Below are 10,007 nucleotides of genomic sequence, written 5' to 3' on the forward strand. Positions count from 1 at the left end.
GCCCTATAGAAGCGCGTTCTGAAAACAAAAGAGCCGATAACAAAATGTTGTCGTAGCACAGTCAATGCCGAGAGCTCGTGCAGGGAGAGGTGCTTTCAAGCGCTCCGGAGCAAAAAAGAAACACAAGCGTTGGAAACAAAATATTCAGATGTTTTTTGTTTGTTTCTGTAGTACCCGATGCCCACTAGAAGCGCTTTCTGAAAAAAAAAATAGCCGATAGCAAAATGTTGTTGTAGCCTTGTCAATGCCGAGAGCTCCTGCAGGGAGACGCGCTTTGAAGGGCTCCGGAGCGAAAAAGAAACAAAAACGTTCGGAGCAGAATAATCAGATGTTTTTTTTTGTTTGTTTTCGTAGTACCCATTGCCCTATAGAAGCGCGTTCTGAAAACAAAAGAGCCGATAACAAAATGTTGTCGTAGCACAGTCAATGCCGAGAGCTCGTGCAGGGAGAGGTGCTTTCAAGCGCTCCGGAACAAAAAAGAAACACAAGCGTTCGAAACAAAATATTCAGATGTTTTTTGTTTGTTTCTGTAGTACCCGATGCCCACTAGAAGCGCTTTCTGAAAAAAAAATAGCTGATAGCAAAATGTTGTTGTAGCCTTGTCAATGCCGAGAGCTCCTGCAGGGAGACGCGCTTTGAAGGGCTCCGGAGCGAAAAAGAAACAAAAACGTTCGGAGCAGAATAATCAGATGTTTTTTTTTGTTTGTTTTCGTAGTACCCATTGCCCTATAGAAGCGCGTTCTGAAAACAAAAGAGCCGATAACAAAATGTTGTCGTAGCACAGTCAATGCCAAGAGCTCGTGCAGGGAGAGGTGCTTTCAAGCGCTCCGGAGCAAAAAAGAAACACAAGCGTTGGAAACAAAATATTCAGATGTTTTTTGTTTGTTTCTGTAGTACCCGATGCCCACTAGAAGCGCTTTCTGAAAAAAAAATAGCCGATAGCAAAATGTTGTTGTAGCCTTGTCAATGCCGAGAGCTCCTGCAGGGAGACGCGCTTTGAAGGGCTCCGGAGCGAAAAAGAAACAAAAACGTTCGGAGCAGAATAATCAGATGTTTTTTTTTGTTTGTTTTCGTAGTACCCATTGCCCTATAGAAGCGCGTTCTGAAAACAAAAGAGCCGATAACAAAATGTTGTCGTAGCACAGTCAATGCCGAGAGCTCGTGCAGGGAGAGGTGCTTTCAAGCGCTCCGGAGCAAAAAAGAAACACAAGCGTTGGAAACAAAATATTCAGATGTTTTTTGTTTGTTTCTGTAGTACCCGATGCCCACTAGAAGCGCTTTCTGAAAAAAAAAATAGCCGATAGCAAAATGTTGTTGTAGCCTTGTCAATGCCGAGAGCTCCTGCAGGGAGACGCGCTTTGAAGGGCTCCGGAGCGAAAAAGAAACAAAAACGTTCGGAGCAGAATAATCAGATGTTTTTTTTTGTTTGTTTTCGTAGTACCCATTGCCCTATAGAAGCGCGTTCTGAAAACAAAAGAGCCGATAACAAAATGTTGTCGTAGCACAGTCAATGCCGAGAGCTCGTGCAGGGAGAGGTGCTTTCAAGCGCTCCGGAGCAAAAAAGAAACACAAGCGTTCGAAACAAAATATTCAGATGTTTTTTGTTTGTTTCTGTAGTACCCGATGCCCACTAGAAGCGCTTTCTGAAAAAAAAAATAGCTGATAGCAAAATGTTGTTGTAGCCTTGTCAATGCCGAGAGCTCCTGCAGGGAGACGCGCTTTGAAGGGCTCCGGAGCGAAAAAGAAACAAAAACGTTCGGAGCAGAATAATCAGATGTTTTTTTTTGTTTGTTTTCGTAGTACCCATTGCCCTATAGAAGCGCGTTCTGAAAACAAAAGAGCCGATAACAAAATGTTGTCGTAGCACAGTCAATGCCAAGAGCTCGTGCAGGGAGAGGTGCTTTCAAGCGCTCCGGAGCAAAAAAGAAACACAAGCGTTGGAAACAAAATATTCAGATGTTTTTTGTTTGTTTCTGTAGTACCCGATGCCCACTAGAAGCGCTTTCTGAAAAAAAAATAGCCGATAGCAAAATGTTGTTGTAGCCTTGTCAATGCCGAGAGCTCCTGCAGGGAGACGCGCTTTGAAGGGCTCCGGAGCGAAAAAGAAACAAAAACGTTCGGAGCAGAATAATCAGATGTTTTTTTTTGTTTGTTTTCGTAGTACCCATTGCCCTATAGAAGCGCGTTCTGAAAACAAAAGAGCCGATAACAAAATGTTGTCGTAGCACAGTCAATGCCGAGAGCTCGTGCAGGGAGAGGTGCTTTCAAGCGCTCCGGAGCAAAAAAGAAACACAAGCGTTCGAAACAAAATATTCAGATGTTTTTTGTTTGTTTCTGTAGTACCCGATGCCCACTAGAAGCGCTTTCTGAAAAAAAAAATAGCCGATAGCAAAATGTTGTTGTAGCCTTGTCAATGCCGAGAGCTCCTGCAGGGAGACGCGCTTTGAAGGGCTCCGGAGCGAAAAAGAAACAAAAACGTTCGGAGCAGAATAATCAGATGTTTTTTTTTGTTTGTTTTCGTAGTACCCATTTCCCTATAGAAGCGCGTTCTGAAAACAAAAGAGCCGATAACAAAATGTTGTCGTAGCACAGTCAATGCCGAGAGCTCGTGCAGGGAGAGGTGCTTTCAAGCGCTCCGGAGCAAAAAAGAAACACAAGCGTTCGAAACAAAATATTCAGATGTTTTTTGTTTGTTTCTGTAGTACCCGATGCCCACTAGAAGCGCTTTCTGAAAAAAAAATAGCCGATAGCAAAATGTTGTTGTAGCCTTGTCAATGCCGAGAGCTCCTGCAGGGAGACGCGCTTTGAAGGGCTCCGGAGCGAAAAAGAAACAAAAACGTTCGGAGCAGAATAATCAGATGTTTTTTTTTGTTTGTTTTCGTAGTACCCATTTCCCTATAGAAGCGCGTTCTGAAAACAAAAGAGCCGATAACAAAATGTTGTCGTAGCACAGTCAATGCCGAGAGCTCGTGCAGGGAGAGGTGCTTTCAAGCGCTCCGGAGCAAAAAAGAAACACAAGCGTTCGAAACAAAATATTCAGATGTTTTTTGTTTGTTTCTGTAGTACCCGATGCCCACTAGAAGCGCTTTCTGAAAAAAAAAATAGCCGATAGCAAAATGTTGTTGTAGCCTTGTCAATGCCGAGAGCTCCTGCAGGGAGACGCGCTTTGAAGGGCTCCGGAGCGAAAAAGAAACAAAAACGTTCGGAGCAGAATAATCAGATGTTTTTTTTTGTTTGTTTTCGTAGTACCCATTGCCCTATAGAAGCGCGTTCTGAAAACAAAAGAGCCGATAACAAAATGTTGTCGTAGCACAGTCAATGCCGAGAGCTCGTGCAGGGAGAGGTGCTTTCAAGCGCTCCGGAGCAAAAAAGAAACACAAGCGTTCGAAACAAAATATTCAGATGTTTTTTGTTTGTTTCTGTAGTACCCGATGCCCACTAGAAGCGCTTTCTGAAAAAAAAATAGCCGATAGCAAAATGTTGTTGTAGCCTTGTCAATGCCGAGAGCTCCTGCAGGGAGACGCGCTTTGAAGGGCTCCGGAGCGAAAAAGAAACAAAAACGTTCGGAGCAGAATAATCAGATGTTTTTTTTTGTTTGTTTTCGTAGTACCCATTGCCCTATAGAAGCGCGTTCTGAAAACAAAAGAGCCGATAACAAAATGTTGTCGTAGCACAGTCAATGCCAAGAGCTCGTGCAGGGAGAGGTGCTTTCAAGCGCTCCGGAGCAAAAAAGAAACACAAGCGTTCGAAACAAAATATTCAGATGTTTTTGTTTGTTTCTGTAGTACCCGATGCCCACTAGAAGCGCTTTCTGAAAAAAAAAATAGCTGATAGCAAAATGTTGTTGTAGCCTTGTCAATGCCGAGAGCTCCTGCAGGGAGACGCGCTTTGAAGGGCTCCGGAGCGAAAAAGAAACAAAAACGTTCGGAGCAGAATAATCAGATGTTTTTTTTTGTTTGTTTTCGTAGTACCCATTGCCCTATAGAAGCGCGTTCTGAAAACAAAAGAGCCGATAACAAAATGTTGTCGTAGCACAGTCAATGCCAAGAGCTCGTGCAGGGAGAGGTGATTTCAAGAGCTCTGGAGCAAAAAGGAAACACAAGCGTTCGAAACAAAATATTCAGATGTTTTTTGTTTGTTTCTGTAGTACCCGATGCCCACTAGAAGCGATTTCTGAAAAAAAAAATAGCTGATAGCAAAATGTTGTTGTAGCCTTGTCAATGCCGAGAGCTCGTGCAGGGAGACGCGCTTTCAAGCGCTCCGGAGCGAAAAAGAAACAAAAACGTTTGGAGCAGAATAATCAGATGTTTTTTTTTGTTTGTTTTCGTAGTACCCATTGCCCTATAGAAGCGCGTTCTGAAAACAAAAGAGCCGATAACAAAATGTTGTCGTAGCACAGTCAATGCCGAGAGCTCGTGCAGGGAGAGGTGCTTTCAAGCGCTCCGGAGCAAAAAAGAAACACAAGCGTTCGAAACAAAATATTCAGATGTTTTTTGTTTGTTTCTGTAGTACCCGATGCCCACTAGAAGCGCTTTCTGAAAAAAAAATAGCCGATAGCAAAATGTTGTTGTAGCCTTGTCAATGCCGAGAGCTCCTGCAGGGAGACGCGCTTTGAAGGGCTCCGGAGCGAAAAAGAAACAAAAACGTTCGGAGCAGAATAATCAGATGTTTTTTTTTGTTTGTTTTCGTAGTACCCATTGCCCTATAGAAGCGCGTTCTGAAAACAAAAGAGCCGATAACAAAATGTTGTCGTAGCACAGTCAATGCCAAGAGCTCGTGCAGGGAGAGGTGCTTTCAAGCGCTCCGGAGCAAAAAAGAAACACAAGCGTTCGAAACAAAATATTCAGATGTTTTTGTTTGTTTCTGTAGTACCCGATGCCCACTAGAAGCGCTTTCTGAAAAAAAAAATAGCTGATAGCAAAATGTTGTTGTAGCCTTGTCAATGCCGAGAGCTCCTGCAGGGAGACGCGCTTTGAAGGGCTCCGGAGCGAAAAAGAAACAAAAACGTTCGGAGCAGAATAATCAGATGTTTTTTTTTGTTTGTTTTCGTAGTACCCATTGCCCTATAGAAGCGCGTTCTGAAAACAAAAGAGCCGATAACAAAATGTTGTCGTAGCACAGTCAATGCCAAGAGCTCGTGCAGGGAGAGGTGATTTCAAGAGCTCTGGAGCAAAAAGGAAACACAAGCGTTCGAAACAAAATATTCAGATGTTTTTTGTTTGTTTCTGTAGTACCCGATGCCCACTAGAAGCGCTTTCTGAAAAAAAAAATAGCTGATAGCAAAATGTTGTTGTAGCCTTGTCAATGCCGAGAGCTCGTGCAGGGAGACGCGCTTTCAAGCGCTCCGGAGCGAAAAAGAAACAAAAACGTTCGGAGCAGAATAATCAGATGTTTTTTTTTGTTTGTTTTCGTAGTACCCATTGCCCTATAGAAGCGCGTTCTGAAAACAAAAGAGCCGATAACAAAATGTTGTCGTAGCACAGTCAATGCCGAGAGCTCGTGCAGGGAGAGGTGCTTTCAAGCGCTCCGGAGCAAAAAAGAAACACAAGCTTTCGAAACAAAATATTCAGATGTTTTTTGTTTGTTTCTGTAGTACCCGATGCCCACTAGAAGCGCTTTCTGAAAAAAAAAAATAGCCGATAGCAAAATGTTGTTGTAGCCTTGTCAATGCCGAGAGCTCCTGCAGGGAGACGCGCTTTGAAGGGCTCCGGAGCGAAAAAGAAACAAAAACGTTCGGAGCAGAATAATCAGATGTTTTTTTTTGTTTGTTTTCGTAGTACCCATTGCCCTATAGAAGCGCGTTCTGAAAACAAAAGAGCCGATAACAAAATGTTGTCGTAGCACAGTCAATGCCGAGAGCTCGTGCAGGGAGAGGTGCTTTCAAGCGCTCCGGAGCAAAAAAGAAACACAAGCGTTCGAAACAAAATATTCAGATGTTTTTTGTTTGTTTCTGTAGTACCCGATGCCCACTAGAAGCGCTTTCTGAAAAAAAAATAGCCGATAGCAAAATGTTGTTGTAGCCTTGTCAATGCCGAGAGCTCCTGCAGGGAGACGCGCTTTGAAGGGCTCCGGAGCGAAAAAGAAACAAAAACGTTCGGAGCAGAATAATCAGATGTTTTTTTTTGTTTGTTTTCGTAGTACCCATTGCCCTATAGAAGCGCGTTCTGAAAACAAAAGAGCCGATAACAAAATGTTGTCGTAGCACAGTCAATGCCAAGAGCTCGTGCAGGGAGAGGTGATTTCAAGAGCTCTGGAGCAAAAAGGAAACACAAGCGTTCGAAACAAAATATTCAGATGTTTTTTGTTTGTTTCTGTAGTACCCGATGCCCACTAGAAGCGCTTTCTGAAAAAAAAAATAGCTGATAGCAAAATGTTGTTGTAGCCTTGTCAATGCCGAGAGCTCGTGCAGGGAGACGCGCTTTCAAGCGCTCCGGAGCGAAAAAGAAACAAAAACGTTCGGAGCAGAATAATCAGATGTTTTTTTTGTTTGTTTTCGTAGTACCCATTTCCCTATAGAAGCGCGTTCTGAAAACAAAAGAGCCGATAACAAAATGTTGTCGTAGCACAGTCAATGCCGAGAGCTCGTGCAGGGAGAGGTGCTTTCAAGCGCTCCGGAGCAAAAAAGAAACACAAGCGTTCGAAACAAAATATTCAGATGTTTTTTGTTTGTTTCTGTAGTACCCGATGCCCACTAGAAGCGCTTTCTGAAAAAAAAAATAGCTGATAGCAAAATGTTGTTGTAGCCTTGTCAATGCCGAGAGCTCGTGCAGGGAGACGCGCTTTGAAGGGCTCCGGAGCGAAAAAGAAACAAAAACGTTCGGAGCAGAATAATCAGATGTTTTTTTTTGTTTGTTTTCGTAGTACCCATTGCCCTATAGAAGCGCGTTCTGAAAACAAAAGAGCCGATAACAAAATGTTGTCGTAGCACAGTCAATGCCGAGAGCTCGTGCAGGGAGAGGTGCTTTCAAGCGCTCCGGAGCAAAAAAGAAACACAAGCGTTGGAAACAAAATATTCAGATGTTTTTTGTTTGTTTCTGTAGTACCCGATGCCCACTAGAAGCGCTTTCTGAAAAAAAAAATAGCTGATAGCAAAATGTTGTTGTAGCCTTGTCAATGCCGAGAGCTCGTGCAGGGAGACGCGCTTTCAAGCGCTCCGGAGCAAAAAAGAAACAAAAACGTTTCGAAAAGAATAATCAGATGTTTTTTGTTTGTTTCTGTAGTACCCGAAGCCCACTAGAAGCGCGTTCTGAAAAAAAATAGCCGATAGCAAAATGTTGTTGTAGCCTTGTCAATGCCGAGAGCTCGTGCAGGGAGACGCGCTTTCAAGCGCTCCGGAGCAAAAAAGAAACAAAAACGTTCGGAGCAGAATAATCAGATGTTTTTTGTTTGTTTCTGTAGTACCCGAAGCCCACTAGAAGCGCTTTCTGAAAAAAAAAATAGCTGATAGCAAAATGTTGTTGTAGCCTTGTCAATGCCGAGAGCTCGTGCAGGGAGACGCGCTTTGAAGCGCTCCGGAGCAAAAAAGAAACAAAAACGTTTCGAAAAGAATAATCAGATGTTTTTTGTTTGTTTCTGTAGTACCCGAAGCCCACTAGAAGCGCGTTCTGAAAAAAAATAGCCGATAGCAAAATGTTGTTGTAGCCTTGTCAATGCCGAGAGCTCGTGCAGGAAGACGCGCTTTCAAGCGCTCCGGAGCAAAAAAGAAACAAAAACGTTCGGAGCAGAATAATCAGATGTTTTTTTTTGTTTGTTTTCGTAGTACCCATTGCCCTATAGAAGCGCATTCTGAAAACAAAAGAGCCGATAACACAATGTTGTCGTAGCACAGTCAATGCCAAGAGCTCGTGCAGGGAGACGCGCTTTCAAGAGCTCTGGAGCAAAAAGGAAACAAAAGCGTTCGAAACAAAATAATCAGATGTTTTTTGTTTGTTTTTGTAAAATCCGATGCCCACTAGAAGCTTTTCTGGAAAAAAAGAGCTGATAACAAAATGTTGTCGCAGCACAGTCAATGCCGAGAGATCGTGCAAACGGACGGGCTTTCACGCGCTCCGGAGCAGAAAATAAACAAAAAAAACAATAACAAAACAAAAATGTTTGGAACACAATGATCAGATGTCTATTTGTTTTTGTACGCGATGCCCACTACAAGCGCTTTCTAGGAAAATATAGCCGATATCAAAATGGTGTCGTCGCACAGTCAAGGCAAAGAGCTCGTGCAGGGAGATGCGCTTTCACGCGCTCCGGAGCAAAAAATAAACAAAACAAACAACAACAAAAAATGTTTTGGGAACGCAATGATCACGTATTTGTTTTTTTGTACCCGATGCCCACTACAAGTGCTTTGTGGGAAAAATATAGCCGATAACAAAATGGTGTCGTAGCATAGTCAAGGCAAAGAGCTCGTGCAGGGAGATGCGCCTTCACGCACTCCGGAGCAAAAAATAAACAAAAAAACAAAAACAAAACAAAAGTGTTAGGAACGCACTAATCAGATGTCTATTTTTTTGTACCCGATGCCCACACTGGCCCACACCAAGGGCTTTCTGAAAAAAAAAAACCAGCCGATAACAAAATGGTGTCGTAGCATAGTCAAGGCAAAGAGCTGGTGCAGGGAGATGCGCTTTCACGCGCTCCGGAGCATAAAAAAAAGCGTCCAAAACGCAATGATCAGATGTCGATTTTGTTTGTTTACTACCCAATGCCCACTAGAAGCGCTTTCTGGGGAAAAAATAGCCGATAACAAAATGGTGTCATAGCATAGTCAAGGCAAAGAGCTGGTGCAGGGAGATGCGCTTTCACGCGCTCCGGAGCATAAAAAAAAGCGTCCAAAACGCAATGATCAGATGTCGATTTTGTTTGTTTACTACCCAATGCCCACTAGAAGCGCTTTCTGGGGAAAAAATAGCCGATAACAAAATGGTGTCATAGCATAGTCAAGGCAAAGAGCTGGTGCAGGGAGAGGCGCTTTCACGCGCTCCGGAGCATAAAAAAAAAGCGTCCAAAACGCAATGATCAGATGTCGATTTTGTTTGTTTACTACCCAATGCCCACTAGAAGCGCATTCTGGGGAAAAAATAGCCGATAACAAAATGGTGTCATAGCATAGTCAAGGCAAAGAGCTGGTGCAGGGAGATGCGCTTTCACGCGCTCCGGAGCATAAAAAAAAGCGTCCAAAACGCAATGATCAGATGTCGATTTTGTTTTTTTAGTACCCAGTGCCCACTAGAAGCGCTTTCTGGGGAAAAAATAGCCGATAACAAAATGGTGTCGTAGCATAGTCAAGGCAAAGAGCTGGTGCAGGGCGATGCGCTTTCACGCGCTCCGGAGCATAAAAAAAAAGCGTCCAAAACGCAATGATCAGATGTCGATTTTGTTTGTTTAGTACCCAATGCCCACTAGAAGCGCTTTCTGGGGAAAAAATAGCCGATAACAAAATGGTGTCGTAGCATAGTCAAGGCAAAGAGCTGGTGCAGGGAGATGCGCTTTCACGCGCTCCGGAGCATAAAAAAAGCGTCCAAAACGCAATGATCAGATGTCGATTTTGTTTGTTTAGTACCCAATGCCCACTAGAAGCGCTTTCTGGGGAAAAAATAGCCGATAACAAAATGGTGTCATAGCATAGTCAAGGCAAAGAGCTGGTGCAGGGAGATGCGCTTTCACGCGCTCCGGAGCATAAAAAAAAAGCGTCCAAAACGCAATGATCAGATGTCGATTTTGTTTGTTTACTACCCAATGCCCACTAGAAGCGCTTTCTGGGGAAAAAATAGCCGATAACAAAATGGTGTCATAGCATAGTCAAGGCAAAGAGCTGGTGCAGGGAGATGCGCTTTCACGCGTTCCGGAGCATAAAAAAAGCGTCCAAAACGCAATGATCAGATGTCGATTTTGTTTGTTTACTACCAATGCCCACTAGAAGCGCTTTCTGGGGAAAAAATAGCCGATAACAAAATGGTGTCATAGCATAGTCAAGGCAAAGAGCTGGTGCAGGGAGATGCGCTTTCACGCGC

The sequence above is a fragment of the Ixodes scapularis genome, unplaced genomic scaffold (assembly GCF_016920785.2).
Source record: "Ixodes scapularis isolate PalLabHiFi unplaced genomic scaffold, ASM1692078v2 PGA_scaffold3__209_contigs__length_174095766, whole genome shotgun sequence".
In the NCBI taxonomy this organism is placed as follows: domain Eukaryota; kingdom Metazoa; phylum Arthropoda; class Arachnida; order Ixodida; family Ixodidae; genus Ixodes; species Ixodes scapularis.